General features: G+C 38.6%; 1 long non-coding RNA gene across 4 annotated transcripts in view; it reads left to right on the top strand.

The window, feature by feature from the left end:
- Positions 1–18,227, top strand: part of LOC135255382 (uncharacterized) — a 184,364-nt gene extending 166,137 nt beyond the window's left edge. For 2 of the 4 annotated variants that reach the window (XR_010330163.1, XR_010330167.1), the window contains 2 exons: positions 6,565–6,670; positions 15,078–18,227. This is a non-coding gene — a long non-coding RNA (uncharacterized LOC135255382). The other 2 variants (XR_010330165.1, XR_010330164.1) reach the window with 2 other exon arrangements.
- The last annotated feature ends 1,684 nt before the right edge of the window (positions 18,228–19,911 follow it).

The following is a 19,911-nucleotide window of genomic DNA, read 5'->3' as shown; positions in this document are numbered from 1 at the left end:
GATTCAGAAAATAAACATTTTACTTATTCCTCACTTCCCCAACCAGCACTTTGGTCAGTTGTTTTTAAATATGCTTAGTGAATAAAGTTGACTTGACTTGAGTTGACTTGACTATATACAGTCCCCTTTAAGTCAAGTCTTTAAGTGAGCCTTTTTATCTTCACAGACAATTACAGGTCATTTCAGCAATCAGCAGCTCAACACAACCGTTGCAGATTTATGCAAGTCAAAGCTGAGGACAAATGTTGAAGCAGCTTGCTCAAGTGTCACAGAATATTCTCTGTAAGGTGCAAAATAGAAATAATAACCAATGTTCATATAATGAGAATTGACATCACAGACTTTGTATAATCTTGTGTTATGAGTAAAATTGTTTCCAAATTAGACTATTGTGTACAAATCAGTAACCTGCTTCATGATGCTTTCATGGTATAGTACAGAATTCAGTGACTAGGAGGCACTCTGTCAAATGAAATTAAAGACTAAATATCAGTGACGGTTCAGTTTAAAATGTGATTGTGAACATATAAAAATGTATGAAAATGTCAAACTTTATCTAAATGTGAATAACTAGACTGCGATGAAACTGAAAAATGTAGATATTCACACCAGTTCAATTAACAATACATCAGAGACTTGCAACTGTTACATCAGAATGAGTACACCTTGGTGTGAATCTGGCCTAGCTTTCCCAAACTTGTAACAGAGCAGTTGTAATCTTGTTTTCAGTCTGTCTGCTGTGGTATTAACATTTACTTTCTTCGCTATCGCAACAGTCCCCCTAAAAGAATGTGTCACTCAACTGGCCTTTTCTCTCATCATGTTGTCATACTCCTGTTTGAAAAGTAGTTTATTACAGAGTTCTGGAACAGCTTGACCTTTTTTGTCAAAGGGCTGCAAACACAGTGTGCTCTGACATTTACACGAAGGAGGGCAAGTTCCGAAAAATCACGTACCAAACTACATCCTAACTTTGTTTGACATTTGGAAAACTGCTGTCCTATTTTAAAACAATGAGAATGTATAGGGTAATCTAATCCGCGGTCCTCCACCTGTCTGTGGACATCCATTAAGAGGGAATCCTCCAATAATGCTTTAAAGCACTTCCTGAGGCAGATGACTCATGCTGTGCTCAGTAATCAATTCTCATCACTTCGCCTCTACAAGCTGTCTCTCTGGCTATAGAACCTCGCAGCAATAGCAATCGGATCACAGCGCAACACATAGAGCAGATGGAAGAGCTAGTTGGGATTTATTGTTGCATTAAAGACTTTAGTGGCAAAATTACAGAGATAGAAAACACTGTAAGAAACAGTATCACAGCCAGCAGACCCAGCACTGTTTAAATGTAGAGACTGAATTTTCCACTTCAGTAATGATATTCCTTTGCTTTTCTTTTTCCTGTACAGATGGTTTCTAATCTCATTTGTTGTTAATGATATTTACTGCACATTATCATTTCACATTGTAATTGTATCTTAAAAATATTTTAATGCAATTGATTTGGCTTTTTTGTACATTGATTTAAATAAACAGTATCTTCTATCAAGTCTCATGTACCCTTTAGATGTGCTAGAAAATAAACCTCACGAGGTGTACTTTGCTGAAGTAAGTATCTGGCTATCCCATCACAACATGTTTTGCTGAGTGGCTGAGCAGGTTCATGCTAAGCCGCCCAGCAACAATATAATGGTGTGTTTTTCCATCACTGTTACAGCCCTGCTAAATGTCCACATGTGGACTACTGCTTGAATGATGGAGAAGTGACTAAAGGATAATGGGAGTCTCAGACCACTTGGCAGGAACCCGCGTACCTTGACCTGCTGTCAGGTCCTGGCTCTCCACAGCAGGCGGACTCGTTCACCCAACGCAGGCTGATAAATGCCACTGCAATATGGGGACCAAGGTGCTGCCACCCATCCCCCCTGGAGCCAGGCCTGGTTCATCTGACAGGGCCATCCATCAACTGCTCTCAAGGTCTGAGCACCGAGAACATCCGGGGATGACCACTAAATTGGTGTCAAGAGACCTCTGGCCTATAAGAAGTGGCCAAACTCATGGCAATCATGGAGGCCCTTGAGATAAATCAGATCACATCCTTGTGTTTATGTGTCCAGTAATGTCTACAATTCTAAAGGTGCTTTTTTGTTCAGCAAGTCCCTTCACAGTGTTGTGTTGCAGCACAGACATAATTCTGTTTTTAAACACAGGCCGCTTCCCTAACTGTTTTTGGGATCTGTGGAAATTGCAGACTTCTCTATCTTTCAAGTCTGAGAGACAATTGGTAAAAATGCTACTTGAAACTGGACTGGCAAGAGCAGACTTCATTAAACTTGAAGTCTGGCAGCTTTGGGAGATTTTCTCAAATGCCTCATAGATAAAGGCGGCATTGGACTGAGAGGCTTCTGAAAGCTCTGACCCATTGTGTGCTGTTTGAATTGTGCTAGGTAATAAATAGAGTGTAATTTATTAATGACTCAATGTATTTTAGTTGTTAATAAACGTGATAAATAGGCAAATAACAGGCAGCTTAATATGCACACTTTCACACACACGCACGCACGCACGCACACACAGACACACACATGCACACAGCAAAAGAAATGCAACAGTTACTGATTCAGGTGTCGAAGATGATAAATTCAGACGACAAAGCACAGAACTGAGCAACAGGAGTAATGCAGAAACAGCTGAACTAATTTTCTAGACTTTAATTCTTACATCGCAATTCAAAAATATCTCTGGGAATCCAAGCAGACTTTAAAGAAGTTTAAAGTTTTCCCACAGACACAGGGTAGAAAAAGAGAGACAGAGAGAGAGAGAGAGGGAGAGAGATCCATTAAGTGTAAGGAACTCAATTCGTCAAGGTTGTGAGGCTTCTCACTTGCCATTACACAGTTGCAGGGGAGTGAGCATGATTAAGGTGGCAGGATAAATCTTTTATTTTGTTTACGTCTGGAAAAATGTACATCGCAGGAAATGAAAAATCTGTCAGTCCTCCTTCAAATTTGGAATATCAGACAGTGCATATTTTTTCCTTTGTAATTTTGGAATTAAATGTCAACACTCCCCAGGACACAGTAACTATGCTGTATAATTGGTCAAGTCAGTTGTAAGTGTGAAGTGGGTGACAGACAGGTATGGTGTGGAGGACATGCTGCTATCGATACTGTGTATGTCGCCTTCCCGCTCTGTATGGAGAGCTCATTTTATCTTCAGTGCACACAGCAATGTAATTGCTCATGCAGCAGTAACTCAGCAGTGATAGGATGACCATGGCTTTGAAGTGATAAGGCTCAATCCTGAGAAATGCCGAGCCAATGATGGGGGTCACCAGGCTGTGGGCATCTGAAAATCCCCAGCTGGCTCTGGGCCGTCTTTATTGCGTTTAATCAATTATGCAATATCATTGAGACCTTCTCCACTCACTCAACAAATAACAAAGAGTATTTCAGGCACCAACCTCCAGGCTACAGATAGCTTCATCAGAAAAACTTGTGATTGCCAATAATGGTTGCGTGAGGACAGGTTGTGAATCTGAAGCTATCTCCCGCCTCCCCTCCCCAAACAAATAAAGAATAAAAGTCAATAGCTCAATAACCAGACCATAATAATGAATAGTATTTACTACGACAATTGTAACATTCAGATCTGTAAAATTGTTGAAGTCTGATTGGAGCTGCAGAATTTGTAATTCCTTCCTGTTCCTGTTCCTGTTCTTTAATTTGAAAAAGAATATACAATATATTATCTTAAAACTTAAGTCTTTTGATGCACCACTCATGTACACAGGTTTTTATTTGATGTGAATGTTTGACAAGTATGTTCGTAGATTTTCAATTGAGATTTCAGTTCGTGAAGTTCAATGACGTTCCATAAGCTGCTTTTAGATTCAATAGGGATTAGGGCTTTTGAGAACGATCAGATCAGTTTGGATCCATTTGGTCCCACAAGACAGTAATTAAGTTTGTGAGAAGAGTAACGCTTGAAGGCGTGGTGAGAGTTGATGCTCGGCTCTTGACAGAAATGAAAGTCTTCCTCTCAGCTATGAAATGTATTGAAACCTACCCTTTTCTGACTTTACCTCCCTTGCGAACGGTTCCTGTATGCTAGATTCCGAATTTGTGCTGGCAGGTCTAAATAAGTGCCAAAATTAAAATGAATTATTGATTAAAGTTAAAAAATGAAGAGACAACCAAATTAATCATCCCCCGCTGTGTACAAATAGTGTTATCTAATAATTAACCACGGGCTGTGGTTTGCTTACGCATAATTATAACTGGAGAGCTTCACTCATACGCTGGACTCTTTTACTTGGTAAGGTATTCCTGTAGCGCCTTCTCTGTGAGATTGAGGGAGGAGGAAAGAAGGTGGAGATGAGGGAAAACAACTTATGTATTTGATTAATTAGGGCTTGAAAAATATTTATGGAAAGGATTAGTCCATCACTTTCAGAGAATGCTTTGAGCAAAACCTGTTTTGTTGAGCATCAATTAATAGTGCCTGATCTGTTTTATCTCAGCAGACAAGAATTTGTCTCTGGAGTCAACCTGCATGGTGCAGCTTGATTATAGGTGTATATTTGGAGCACATCTGATATATTTCTGTCATATCAGCACTGATGCTTTCAATTTATTTTTGTTAATGTTTCATCAAAAAAATTACATTTTCTACTCCGTCAATAGATATACTTTGATGTAACTTGATGTAATTACGTGCCACAGTGCAATCAGCACTTTAACAGTGCCAGTATGTGGTCAGGTGTATTATGAACAGCTTCAGGTTGTATTTGCTAAGTCAATTGGTTTTTCCCTATGACACTGTATGGCACTAGTAAAGAAATTAGACTCTTTATAAACTAGTTCTCTTTATTTTCACATAGCGACATTCTTATTGCCATTTCAAGTACAACCACATTTTTTGAAATCAAGAATGACTAGTGGGGCTTCTGAGTGGCTCTTAAGGCATTCTTAACTGAAGGCTGAACCGCATAGTCCCGTGATTCAGCCTTACCTAAGCCATTACCAAACAATATGTTGGAGTCCACTGGAGTAGGACACACACAGTGGTCCCCCCAGGGGTGGGTTGGGTTTAAATCAGCCACGGCTCCTCCCTACTTTATTGCAGGCAAGTGAATCACATTCTAATAGGAATATCGTAAAATGTATAATAACTTGCTGGCAGCAATTAGCTGCTGTAATACATTCAGCAGTATGTTTATTATAACAACAATTACAGTACTGAATTTATTACTGTAATAACTGAAATTACAGAACTTAGATGAATAGTGTAATTGCATTATGCAATGTACAAGCTATCTACTGCGAGCAAGTTACAGTATTTATTTTTTACAGTCATTTTACAGTATTCCTGTATAAAAAAAAGCGGTCCACCTGGCTTTGGTGTGTGAGGGGGACTTCTTGGTAAGGTATGAACCACCCCTGCTTTTGACTGACAGGTCTTTTGACTTTGAAAAAGAAAATGTATGGGAAGGTTTACATTCTTATTTGAATTTTGTCAGGGTAGATGCGTGACAACATGGAAATGAAATTGCAGATGGAAAAACGACAGTGGATATTCATTTATGTCAGCCTTGTATTGTGAGAAGTTGATTGGCCTTCAAACATGGAATATAAGATGACCAAATTAATTATAACGTTTTGTCATAAAGCATGCGGTTACAATAAAAAAAATGTTATTTCAAACATACAGATTTGATGGTTTTACATTTCCATGATGGCAAAACTATAGAAAACAAGATCAGTGCTGAAAATAACCAAAGTTAACATACACCTTAGTGGCTGGAAACCCCTGACAGACAATTTGGGCTATTACTGTATTTAGATTTACAGAAAAAAAATTATTCACTTTAAATTTCACCCACCATCAAATTTTGACCAAAATGCTTTACAGATCTTTAGCTACATACTGTACTGTATACAGTAACATGGCTGTGAAAACTACAGAAATCATTTACAGTGCTGGGGAGTACACTTGTGTCTGTTACTGTGCTCCTGGCATGTGTGTACACATGGCACGATAGTCATTCCTCAGACACTCTTGGTGAGTCAAAATTGGGTATAAACATAGGAGAAACATGGTTGGCGAGAAATGGATACAGACCAATTTCACAATGTTGACACCTCTACATGTCTTATTTTTTCTTTGTTGTTTTCATTTATATTGAATGATTTGAGCTCCTTCAATGACCACAGGCTTTTCAGATATTTATACTATACTACTATTTAATCAGGGGAATGCTTGTTCATACTGAAGTACAGAACGATGGACAATTGAGAGGTACTCAGAAAATTTCAAGGAAATTTGCTCATTTGAGAGGCAAATTTTACCACTATTATTACTTCAGAAACTTGTGAAAAGTGGCTGTTCTATCAGGAGAGATGAAGAGATTTCTGTAATGAATTAACATAGTAATTTTATAAAGCAATTAACTCAGGATGGAAAGTGCACCATCCATTAAACTATCCCTGGAAAGACAGACCTCATTAACTGGTGGCTCTGTAATTAATGTGATTCAGCTCTGACACTCACTCCGTTGAACAGGAGAGTCCTTCAGACCCAGCCTGCCTCCTTCTGGAAATCCCCCTGCCAGCAATTCTTCTGCCTGGAAATGCAACTTGCGGTTCAGTGGGAGGGGGCCAAACTCCAGGTAATGCCTCCCCACCACCCCCGCAAAAAAAAGAAAGAAAGAAAAAACAAATAAGAGTATAAATAACAAATATGACTTCATTACCAAATAAGGGTATTAGCAAATATTCAAGTAGATTTAGTAAATATTTTCCATGCTGTGCATTCCATTATGTGTAACATAATTTATGCACCACAGATAAATTGTTGTGGTTGCACAAGATGCAAAAAGGAGTGATAACAGTATTCTGTGAATCTGTTTTTTGTTAAAATTATTAAATTATAGTTAAAATAAGCATCTGTATATTTAGTTAATCAGTTTAGTCAAAACAAAATAAAACACTACATTTCGCTTCCTGCAACTGTCAATTTATTGATTTGCACAAGACACTGTAAAAGTCAGTTGATTCACACTTTCTTTATCTTGCCCTGGCTTGTCCTTTGAGTCACTCAAAATCAAAATCCTCTGATAAATCTGGGATGTGTGGAATCAAAGGGTCGTCAAATCACCTTTCTGTTTCCATTTGTTCATGGATGGATGGAAACATTTGCTATACTTAAAAATGCTGCTGCTTCTAATGTAATAAAGCTTGTCCCAGACAGGTTACCTTTTTAATATCTCTAAAAAATATGCTTAGTTGAATAATGGCATGTAGCAATTACTCAGTTTTTCATGTTTACTTCAATTAACAAAGCCAAGTTACTTACATGTACATACAGGTAGCATATCCTGAATATACATGGTACTTTTCATCTGTAAATAGTAAATACTTGCTAAACCTGATTGCAAATTATTAATATAAACTGATTTTTACACCATTTTGTTCCTGATGTCCCTGTATGACTGTGCATAAATGTATTATTATTTTAGAGAGCTAATTTATCAGTTTTGCTGTGTTAAAGCAAATTAAAAGTAAGTGCTTCCAGCTAAACATATGTCTCATTTGCATATGATCTTGTAAATGAGGCATTGTTAAAAATTTTAATGTACGTTAAGGATTTGAGCAACATTCCCAAATGCAGTTTAATTGACAGAAATTTGTACCAGAGAAATAAAATGAAATACATTTTTCACATTTGTCTTTTAAAAAAGAAAACAAAACACATACTCCAGTTAAAAGAAGTTTGTACTGATTGTCGTGGCTTTGCTTGTTAACATGGCTAAGATTGAAAAATAGTATACTATGCGCTATCATATTTAGTATAGCACCTCTTGTAATATTTGGTATATATGCATATTTATAAGCACCAATATTATGTACATGAAATATACACAGATATTTGTACATGCCATTGTATTTAATCTCAATACAAGTTGGATTGTATCGAGCATTGTTTAACCATTATTTAGTAGACACATGCCTGACAACTTCAATTATGAATGATTATGACTGCTTTTGTAATGTAGATCAGCTTATTTTAGCACCAGAATCAGAGAAAAAATATGGTGAGGGGGCGTGACACTCTGTAGGCTGTGTAAATGTCAAGCTAAACCTAAATTTACCTTTGACGTGTCGTAAAATAACAGCCGTCACATTTAGGGGTTTGAAATGTGACCGCCCCCCCCCCCCTTGCCTCCTGACATCCTGCCCCGGAGTGAGAGTCAGGCTGCCGCCCTTGGTCTGCCAGGGCGCGGTCGCCAGACTCGGCTCAATGCGCTGAATTATTTACAAGCTCCCTGATCTCCCCTGTTACAGACGGACACCTTTAAGTCTGCCACTGTTTCTCTTTCAAAGTTATCAGGGAGGAAGACTCGCATTATATCTACTGACTACATTATAGACGCTTGTGTATAATCCTGACCCACTGAGCCACTGGATTTTCTAAATGCCCTAAAAGGCTTGGGTTGCCAAAAGTAATGATTTATGACAGCTGGGTCTGTTTGATATGCTACACATGAAAGAGTAGAAACGCAAAAGAACAGAATTGCTGTGTGAAAAACCTGAACAATGAAGAATGAAACAGTTAATGAACAGTGTCTTTATAGTAGAATTCTTTGACTAATATCATATATTTTTCACCCTGTAAATGAAAAATACATGGGTTGAAATTGATGTTTTTTCCTACATGGTATGTTAGCATACGCACAGATCAGAGACGGATGGGGTCCTCACAGTGCAGATTTTTAATATTTGTGTATCAGGATGTCTCCCTGTGTGAATATGGCCCATGTACCCTGAGAACAGGAAATTAAAGTTTCACACTGGCCAGGTTTCACCTGAATTCGGCCCCGATCCCACTCCCCCTCTGCTGGAGGCAAAAAAGGTTTTTCTTCATCTGTTTTCTCATGATGAAACATTCAAAATGCTCCACAATGCAAGCTTGAGGGGGCTTATGAAAGATTCTTCCATGACATAAGTTGAAGCAACTGTAACAAGAGAGATCCAAGTGGATTTGGCCTAGTCTTGCCTTTGTCTGTTATGGAAAGACTGGATCAGACCCCACAGTGGGGGAAAAGAGCAGAGAGGGACGCTGGCCAAATATAAAGATGTGGTGCCCAGGTTTGTACCCTTCTGTTGCTCCCTTTGCTAGTTCACACTGCTCACCCAGCTGACTAGTAGACAGAGCCCACTATCCACATGGGGTTGCGGCTCACACACTTTATCTATCTAATAGCTTAATTAAAAAAGTAACACTCCAATAAACAATGTTAAAGCTCATTTGAATATCACATATCAATAGAATAACATCAAGGTAATGCAGTCACATGGAAAAATGAATAAAAATAGATTTTTACCGATATGTTTATCAATACACATTTGCCCAATGTAAGCATTTATGTCGTCTGATTTTTTTTTTTGTTGTATTAATGAACCTTTAAACAGAAGGCCTGTGAAAAGAAGGTGATAAGAAGGCAAGCGCCAGACGACAGATGCCGTGTAACCTAATTGTGTGCCACTGAACCTGTACTGTAGTCATTCCACCCTCGGGTAGGAAGCTTGAGCAAGCAGCCAGAAAGAGCCGAGCATGCAGAGAATAGCAAAAGTACTTAGAGGTCACCTGCCCCAGATTACATGCTTCATCCACACCGAAGCTCCTCAGCAAGGTCAATGCCGACTGCCCTTCACAGGAGTGGAGGAGGAGGAGGAGGAGGAGGTGGAGGTGGAGGTAGAGGTGGAGGCCAGGGAAAGTTCTAATTAAGATCGGTCATTAGATAAAAGACAGTGTCAGAACGGCTGATAACTCAACACCAGCTGATGTAATTAGTGCTGTGTGCAGCGTGGGAGGGGCCGAAGGTCACCGCGATGACAACAGCAACAGGAGAGGCCAGCTTTAATATCGTAGCAGTTTACCTTCCTGTTTGACACAGGACTAATGATCAATTAGCAAGTGCACAGAAAGACGCCTAAATGTATCCCCCGTTGGTGTGGCCATTGCCATTGGAATCGTATGTGGTTGGTACAGCAAGCATGGAGAGAAAGCAGCTTAACAGTCTGAAGCATGAGCTTTTCTTCAAACTGTGTGGAATGAAAATGCAGAAAAGCTTTTAAAAGGGACTTGTTTCATAAAAAGGTGCCATGAGAGCTTATGTCTGCAATATGCAACCATTATGGGCCATGTTACAAAAAACTGCAATTTTATTTCATGAACTCACCTGGCAAAGCTGCTTGCTACAGAGATCGGCCACTCGGAATTCATTGCTGTTCCCCTGCTTCCCATTGTTTCAATGGCAACACATGTGCTTGTGAATACTTGAACATTCTGTTCAGAGAATAGGTCCTGTTTGGTGAACATAGAGTACTTCAGTTTTTTCTATAGACAAAGCCATGTAATTGTCAATAACCACAATTATCTATATACAATCATATATCGATGACAGCTAATAAAATTCATTAATTCTGTGTTACAATGAGCTTGGTGATAATTAAAACAAATGTGTACTTTGATCTTAGAAATTAGTCCAGACTTAATAGTAAACTATTAAAAGAAAGGATGTTTAAGAGTACACCACTTGCATAAAGATAAACTTTTATTGGGCTACTGCCCTGTAGTGCACAGAACAGGGCACACATGCCAATTGCAATTCCAGTAGGCCATAAAACAAAAAGGAAAAGGAAAAAAGAACCACAGCCAATAGAGGTTCTTGCGATGTTGTACCAGTAATTATCAAATAAACCTCAATGACTTTGACATGTCATGCATGTAATTTAACCATTTCTGCTTGCAATAATATGTATTTTAACATCAACATTTGGAAATGAATCAAGCAGTTTCACAAAATCACAAACAATTCTGAAACAAAAGGATTGTATTATTATTTTAAATGGATGATGTCACATACTTTAGAAAAACAAGCCCAAGGTTAGCAAATGTTGCTTCACGTTTACTAAAATGGAATTTTGAAAAATATGTATATATTTATTGATTTTCACATTGAACAGTTATCTGCCATCCTGTAGTGTTTGAATTTTTATTATTGTGATTTGCACATGCATTATTGTATGTTTCCTGATCCTATAAGCCTCATTGATTTAAAGATTCTGCAGCAGATTGCCCTCCTTTGTTGGAGATAAGGTGATAAGAATTGGCACATGTTCCTTATCCTGTGTGTCCTACTCAGACAGAACTTGCCACCAAGGCTTGTGCGATTTATTCTGGCTTTAGCACTATGTCTCTTGGCAAGCAAACCTTCTTTGGTTAGTAAGCACGTTGACTGTCTGATCACCATGGGAATAAATCCTGACCACTCTCAGTCTTGCTTACAGCTGCTGTTCTGTGTATTACTTCTTCACCTCTCAGACTGTTATATTTCACACTGTATAAAACCGCCTTTTCCAAGGCTGTTTTAAGCCACTTAGGCCAAGATTCAGTGCAAGTACACTTTAGCCTTGGCTGAAAGAATTAAACAAGTTTTTCCCCTTTTCTCACACAATTTCCCCTTTTTTTAGTGACTGACAAACCCATAACACCCTGTACGTGATAATATAAAGGGTGGAGGTGTGAAGCCGTTGTTAAATAACTGATGTGAGCACTGCCCTTGTGGCCTTGTTCAAGGTATGTCACTGAATACTTTATTAAATGTCCGCCTGTTTTAAAAGTCAAAAATTTGAGTCTGTCACCTTTTTATTTAAAAAAAAAGCAGTTTTACATATAAACAGTTGTTATATTAATCATCATTATCATCTTACTCTTGCCATTATTATTACTATTATTTCAGCAGTTGATGTTGTACTCAAACATATAATAAAATATTTTTAAAATAGTGTTTTGCTGTTAGTACAGCTTTAAGATTTGAACTTGGGGATAGGGTGACATTATGTAGGTGCATTATACTGCAAACCATGCATTGTTCTTATTCTTGTTTTCCATAGTCTTAATTTTCAGTTAATTCTTAAAGCATTTTATTTCTTGCTCAGCATTTTTCTTTTATTTCTTTCACCCTGTGCTCTTGCCGATAAGACAGAATAAGTGAATCAGTCACTTAGAAGTTAATATTCCTCAAAGCATTTAGGGTCTGTTCTATATGGTTTTCATGAATTGTCGTGATTATGAAACTTGTTTACACATATCGTTATCTCAGCACTTATGTAGATTAAGAGACATTTTACTGAGACAAGTGTGTAACTGCTAACTTACCGAGTTTTAATGCAGAGTGGGATTGTATTCTTGTTCTTTTTGTATTAGAATGATTCTTTTTTTTTCCTATGAGGTACCTGCCTGTTTGTTTGGTAATAATTTTGCATTTGTGTTATTGAAACTGAATAATCTTTTTCTCTGGGGAAGTGCTCTCCCAGTGGCATGGTTATTCTATGAAATATTAATCATAGTTCAATTTCCAGTAGTGAACTATGAATTATATTTTAAAGAATTAGATCAGAGTGTATAAAGCTGGGATTTTTTGTGATTGAACATGACACTGGCAGTTTAATACCTCAAAATTGCAGAGGAATTATGGATAGTTTTCTGTGGATGTCTTGAGAATGTCAGCTCTAAATAAAATACACATTATTAAATTTGCACAAAGCACTATGGAAAACTTACCCAAACCAAACATTGCATTACTGATTGTCTCCAAACTTTGAGAACAAGATTTTTTTTCCCCAAAAGCTCAGATCCTAGCCAGTCATACTTCTTGTGCTCTGAAATCAACTATTATATTCCTCCTCACCAAACCCATAGACACAATCAGACCATAGACCCCAAACTTTCTGCAGAGGTTCATTTTCACTGGATTATTTAAAAAATGACTATTCTTGTTCACCTAAGCACACTACTTAGATTGTTCATGAAAGTACAGTGATGAATCTCCCCAGGAGTGGCCAGCATACCAAATTTTAACCAAGGGCACAGCAACAACTCATCCGGGAAGTCACAAAAGATCCCAGAACCTTCAACCATCCAGCCTCCCTAGCTTCAGCTAAGGTCAGTGTTCATGGCTCCACAATAAGAAAGAGACTAGGCAAAAATGGGATTCATGGAAGAGTAGCAAGGCAGTAACCATCGCGAACCAAGAGAAACAGCAATACTCAGCTCACATTTGCAAGAAAGCACCTGGGTGATCCCAACTCTTTTTGGGATGATGTCCTATGGAAAGATGTCAAAAGTGGAACTTTTTGGATGACACAGGTCCCATTATGTCTGTTGTAAAGCAAATACAGCATTTTCCAGTAAGAACATCATATCAACAGACAAATATGCTGGTAGCGGTGTGATGGTGTGCTGAGGCTTTGCTACCTTGGGACCTGGATGACTTGCCATTATTGAAGAAATCATAAATTCTGCTCTGGGCCATAAAATTCTTAAGGAGAATGTCTGGTCATCAATCTGTGAGCTTAATTGGATTATGCAGTAAGACAATGATCCAAAACACAAAAGCCAGTCCACATCTCAATGGCTGAAAAGAAACAAATAGAGATGCTGTGGCAGGATCTGAAACAAGCAGTTCATGTTCGAAAACCTACCAATTTGTCTGGATTAAAGCAGTTCGGCAAATAAAAACTGGAGCTAAACTTCCTTCAGAGTGATTTGAAAGACTGATATCAAATTATAGAAAGTGTTTGTTGTTGTTGCTATTGTTTCTAAAGGTCGTGCAACCAGTAATTAAGTTTACTTAAATTACTTCTGCAATTGCTATGGGTTTGATAACTTTTTTTCATTGAATAAATGAAATAATAATTTTTAAAAATATTGTTTTTTGCTTACTCGGCTTCCCTTTGTCTAGCATTACATTTTTCCAAAAGATCTGAAACCATTCAGTGTGAACAAATATCCAATAATAAATTAAATCAGGAAGGGAGCAAATAATTTTTCATGGAATTGTGCATAGGGCCAAAGTTGTGCAATGCATTTCTTATTTCTGGTATGGTACAAAGAAAAACTTTGTGGGATGAGCTTGATTTTTAATGTACCTGTTACCTTCTCAGGGGATCACATGACTGGATTTGGACTTATTGTATTTAAAGTCAAATATTCAGGCTGAGTGGGGAGGCAAGATACAGCCACTCCTTTATATTACTGCTCCAGGCAAAATAAGCAAAGTATTTCATTCTTATGACTGTATGGAAAGATGGGCATTTGCTTCCTGGTTAAAGGGTATGGTATACATTGTTCCTGTTTTCTTCTCAGATTTAGCCAAAATATGGTCTTTATTGACTCCCTGGAGATCAGTCTTTTTCCCCTCATATTTAACAGGTAAAATAAACCTTTTAGTTCATATTTTCAGATTTTATTGACACATATCAAAATATACAGGCTAAATATATAACTTAAATGTTAAATCTGATTTTTAAAAATAAATATTTCATTAAAAAGAAATATTTAACTTGTATCTTATATCTCCTTTTCAGAAGCAAATATTTAGTAAAATATAAGTATTTAATTTCTTGTGTCCTTGAATCATTTTTTTATATTGAAGTTGAATATTGACAGCCAGCTAAGCCAACTAACAAGTTGGCTGAATAATTAAAATAGCCATAAAAGAGAGGGTCTTAGTAAAATGGTTTATATACTATGGTAATTTTTACTGGTGCATTTGTGGTACAATACCTTTCCCAAGGATACAGTAATCCATATCAAATTTGAACCAAAGATCTTCAAGTTCCAAATCTAATGATGTAACCAGTTTACATGGCAAGCCTGGTAGATTCAGCTGTTAGTCATAGCGACATTACTGATGTCTTCCTTGGGGTAACTGTGTTTGCATTAATGTAAATGAAAATCATTCTGGGCATAATGACCACTTTTCACATGTTTAAAATAAACTTTTCTTCCTTGAAATGCAGTGACAGTGCGGTGGCTGGGGACCATGCCAGCAGGAGATAATGAGCCGTACACTTTGGCCATTAAAAACAAACCAATTCTATAGGAACTGTTGGAAGTATGACTCCTTCCTGTCAGTTTTGATAAATACGCACAGGATGGAAGCTCTCAGATGGAACATCTCTCTCCAGTGGGCTGGGGAATTGATGTCTCTTGAATTCTGTTTACAGGAGCAGGGGGAATTGCAGGCCCTGCTTTGCTGGACTTTGTACCAACCCACGAGGCAGGGAAAGGAATAACAAACGACACTGAGTGAAAAAGAAGAGCGGAGAAAAGGCGCTGACGAGTGCCGACATTGACAACGAGAGAGATCCTTTGCCTCTGTTTGTTTCCCACCGCAGAGTTTGCCCTTGACTCCCTTCAAAAGCTGATTTGTCTGGGTCATCCCTTCAAACCTCGGCGAACATTAAACAAAAAAACTTGCTGCCAAGTCTGTTTTTAAAGTCTTGTTACGTTCAGCTCATTTCCCATGAATCCAGCGATGTGTTCCTTTGAAGAGGGGTAGTTCACGGTCTACTGAATGGTGTCACATAAAAAGAATAAATTAATGGTGATACTCCATTTTCCTTTAACTCTAATAATCAAGGGCTTTTGGGAATTTTCCTTTTCACAGATCACGCTTGATTTAGCCATATGTAAAAATGACATACAGACATTTCTAGTTGTCTTTCACAAGAAGCTCAAATTCCGAAGAGCATTCTGCTCACTATTAATCCTGTCTTGACATACGCAACTTTACTGTTTGCACTTGTAAAAGGAAAAGATGAAGGTTTTTCAAGAGGAAGAACCTTTGAGTCTGGCTTCACTCTAAGGCAACATGAGAATTTTTACATATGGTTTTCACATCCGATCTAAATTAAAAGAGAATCTGTAAATCAAATACCTGCCCATGTAATGAAAATGATTATATTGAACTTCATTTTCTGACTATGTTTTTTTACAGCAGTAAAAATGTATTTGGAGCTAAAGTTTTCTCTGGGTGGCAGAGAACTGCAGAGAATATGAATGCGTGTGATTGAATGCGAGTCAAATCCTCAGAAAATGGAAGGAGTCCACTAGAGACATTAGAGACTCCCGTCATATCCAGAACATTTACCGCCCTCTCCAGTCCCTGTAGTAAACAGTCTGCGAGCAGGCCTTGGCTCTTGAAGTCTTTTCCATAAATGGGATGAAAAGTTATTCATGTGGGGCCTACTGGGCGGCGCATCCAGGGGCCCACAGTCTGGTATCAAACATTGACTATGCTAGTGCTGACTGTGGCCTGAAGCCCTGAGGAGCAATGTTTTACTGCCTGTAGCATGGCCCAGGATGGGAGGGATTCAGCCGACCGGGATGAACATGTCTCATCGCGCACCAGTGACCCCTACTGACCAGTCAGACACCCACAGCATCCACAGCACAAGCTGCACACAAAGTGTCTTCCTCTGTCTCATGTCTGTGCTAGCACTGCTGTTTGTAAACGGCTTCTAATAAGAGTACACACTTGGCTGTGCTCTTCCAAAGTAATTGCAGTGAGTTTGCCTGGTGAATATGTTTGAGCTTTTCCTTGTGTGAAAAAGGTGAAAAACATGAAAGTAGGTTGTCATGTGTGATCAGGTCCTAAATGCACAAAGTAGATATCCTTTGCCTAAATTAATTATTAAATATAAAAGTAAATGAAGCAAAACAATAAATGTCAAATTCAATCTGAAAGGCTTCAGAAGATGAGTGCCAACCTATCGTGCCACCTTCCATTTCTTTAATAGAATCACATGTGGACAAACTTCATAATGGCTTCAGTCATAGAAATTAATTCATGAAGCTTATGGGAGGGGAGATTCTATATTTCTTTTGGTTATACTTTTTAAATTGTTAACAGAAAGAGGCAAAAAAGGGAGGTGATTCAAATTGTGCTCCTGGGTACTGTTGCAGCCTGAGGCTATGCTATGTGAAGCTGCTGGAAAAGAGCAATGTTTCTCTGCGTTTTGCATGGAAGCTGTCCATGTTTAGATCTAAGCGGCTTTTATGAGTCTTTGCTAATATTCTAAGGAGATACGAGTTCAGCAGTACACCATGAAGCTTCAGAAAGATGTGTCGTTTTCCATATATCTTAAAACTCGTATCTACCCCTATTTATAGTTGCAGATAAAACATGATTATGAAAGGTCATATTCTATTTTAGTATCACCATTAATCGCCCCCTTTTTATAAAATGAATTATGAAACAAATCATTATTGACATATAGTTAGCGCTTTAAATTTTTAAAAGGGATTCAGTGAGTGTGAGTTTTTCATACATGTAGTCATTCATTTTTCATTTTTAATATTTTACCACTCGGACGTAGTCGGGCGCAAAAGAGAAATCATAAAGAGACGGTAAATAATTCAGCACATTGAATCTGCCATGCGTCACATCATCGCAGCATGGGCTCATGCGCTGTTTTATATTGTTCTAGACTGGGTGGAGCGCACACGGTTTTCTCTCCTTTAATGCTCTTTTATTGTCAGCGGAGTTTAGTCCGTGTCGGAGCGCTGGCGTCCCACCAGGAGGGGCTGGCTCCCAGGGGATCACAGGTGGCTCTGCGAGCGTGCCAGCTGCTCCTCCTAGTACCCAAACCTGGCCCGAGTCAAAAGCTGCCAGGCCACCGGTGCCCACCGCCAGGTATGCCAGAACAACACATTGCAGAGATCTCGCTGCCCGGGATCTAGTTCTAATTAAGCCAGCGTTTTTCTTTTGCCAGAAAAAAGGATCGTTCAACATGCCATGCTGGTTTAACTGAACTTTCATTCAGAGTATTTGTGTACACTGTACGGGAAAAGCTGACAAATACTCTGTTATGAATTGAAATCGGTTTTTATAATTAACAGTATGATTTCTTAGTTTTCTCATGACTTAATATATATATATTTTTTTTACATAATTTTAATTTTGAGGCACCCCTAGAGGGATCACACAGTACCCACTTTGTAAAACACTGGTTTAGGTATAAAACAATTAAGACAATTGTGGGTAACAATTAATTACCCACATCTGCACTGTTCAGATATATATGTCATTAAAAAAAAGACTTCTGAATGTCTGAATGGTTCACTGACAGGATAGAAATTTAGTCTATTCATTGGACTTAAGATTTATTTACCAGTCAGCTATTAAACACTGCATACATTTTTATTATGCCATGGAAATGGGATGAGCCCAGAGTTTGAAGCGCTGTCCCCCTTTTTACCTGAAATTGTAAAAGCCATCCTGCTTGTTAAGATTCTGTGCAATGACACGCTTTGACTCCAGAAATGGGAACGTGCTTTCCTGAAGAAATCAGCTGCTATAATGTTTAATGTCATATTGGGGGGGGGGGGGGGGGGGTATTGTATGCTATTTGAAGTTTCCTATATCTTAAAGTGTACTTCAAGTTCAGTGCATACTTTTTGTTGGAAAAAACGAGATTGCTAGGAAGGGTCTTGATAAAGTATTAATTGTTGATAGCTGTTCTATGTTCTAGGGGGTCTCGTATGACAGGAGAAATTTGAGAAGAATTATAAGCTGTCGGCAGCTGAAGTCCCACTGCAGACTTGCCTAACAGTAGTACAGCTAAGACTCGCTGAGAATGGAGTCGGAGGAAGACCTTTGCATGTGCGGCTTTGACATGCAGTCCACGTGCGGCAGTTTGACCTGTGGGGGTTACTGGAGAGCAATGATAAGGAGACCCCTAACTGATTGAATCGTGCCATACTCTGGGCAACACGACCAGCAATTGTGCATTGCCCTATGGAGATACTGTCCACAGACCGCGTTAGTATGATTCGGATCTGTCATTTTTAATTTGCATGGCTATGTATGCTCGTTTGAGTGTTTTCTCTTCTCATGTTGTGAAAATATGGCTCTTAATGGGCTAACTCAGAGCCTCTACTGGTCTCCCATTTGTTTTCTTTGCTAGCTTTTTGTAGAGTGCAATTTTCCCATCTCCATGTTCTGTGCTTAAGCCCTGAGTCTAAGGATGAAATGGAGGTCCATTAGGAACAAGGTGTTGCTGCTGTATATAGACTACACAAGAATGCACTGATGCAAACCTGCCTCCATTTTCTCATGGCTTAAACAAGGTGACATTGTCTTTGTCAAGTTGAGCATCTTTGTTTTAGCATCATCTTAGCCAAAACAATCCCCACCAAAAAAGAAAGAACTGTGGAAAAAGCAGGCAAGAGAAATAACCCAGCTGCCTAGCCAGGCATTTTCTGTTCCAAGGCTTTTAATGTGGCATCTTATGAAATATGTATGGATAGTATAGAGGGAAACTACTTAAGTTGGTATACTGTACATTTCTGCTTTCCCAATTCATGGCTTCTTGGCTCCAATACTGCATTTTCTAATGGGTACCTCTGTCCCTACTGACCTCTTAGTCTTGGCTGAAACAATGCTGTGCAATGCAAGGAATCCATTAGAAACCACTGAGGGTGGGTCTGTAAGAAAATAAAATCCAGGTAAAGTGTTTGGTTGCACCAACCAAAAATAAGTCTTTTAAGTACCACTAGCCAGCTCTGTCCAAGTAAACATTTCCTGGGTTGTGACATTAGCCCTTCACAGAAAATATGAATATCACCAATATGATATAAGTAATCTGACTTTAACATTAGCTACCATTTCATGTTATGTCTGTAGATCTTTTGTCTGTTTAGAAGTTCTGAGAGTAATAAAAAAAAATTAAGAAGGCATAATGCTAAAATGCCTTGACTTGTATGTCTGATGAAAACTTTATTTCTTCCATTTCACACCAAGTGAGGTTTTTGTTTATAACCCCCACCCCCCACCCCCGCCCCCCCTCCACAATTTGGAATGTCCAGTAATGCTCACAATGCAATGCTCATTGCAGCCTCCACTGTGGATTTGGGAGAGCACAAAGACACCACTTCTTATCTCCCTGCAGTTAGCAGGTCATGTTCGCACAAACGTGAGATGGAGGAAGACACTTCATGCTTAGCTCAACAGACAAAACTGTGGGCCCCTGATCGACCACACTTGCTTGTGTTAAT

Source organism: Anguilla rostrata, chromosome 5 (assembly GCF_018555375.3).
Source record: "Anguilla rostrata isolate EN2019 chromosome 5, ASM1855537v3, whole genome shotgun sequence".
NCBI classification, from domain to species: domain Eukaryota; kingdom Metazoa; phylum Chordata; class Actinopteri; order Anguilliformes; family Anguillidae; genus Anguilla; species Anguilla rostrata.
The sequence above is the reverse complement of the archived record's forward strand: the minus strand, read 5'-3'. Positions and strand labels throughout refer to the sequence as shown.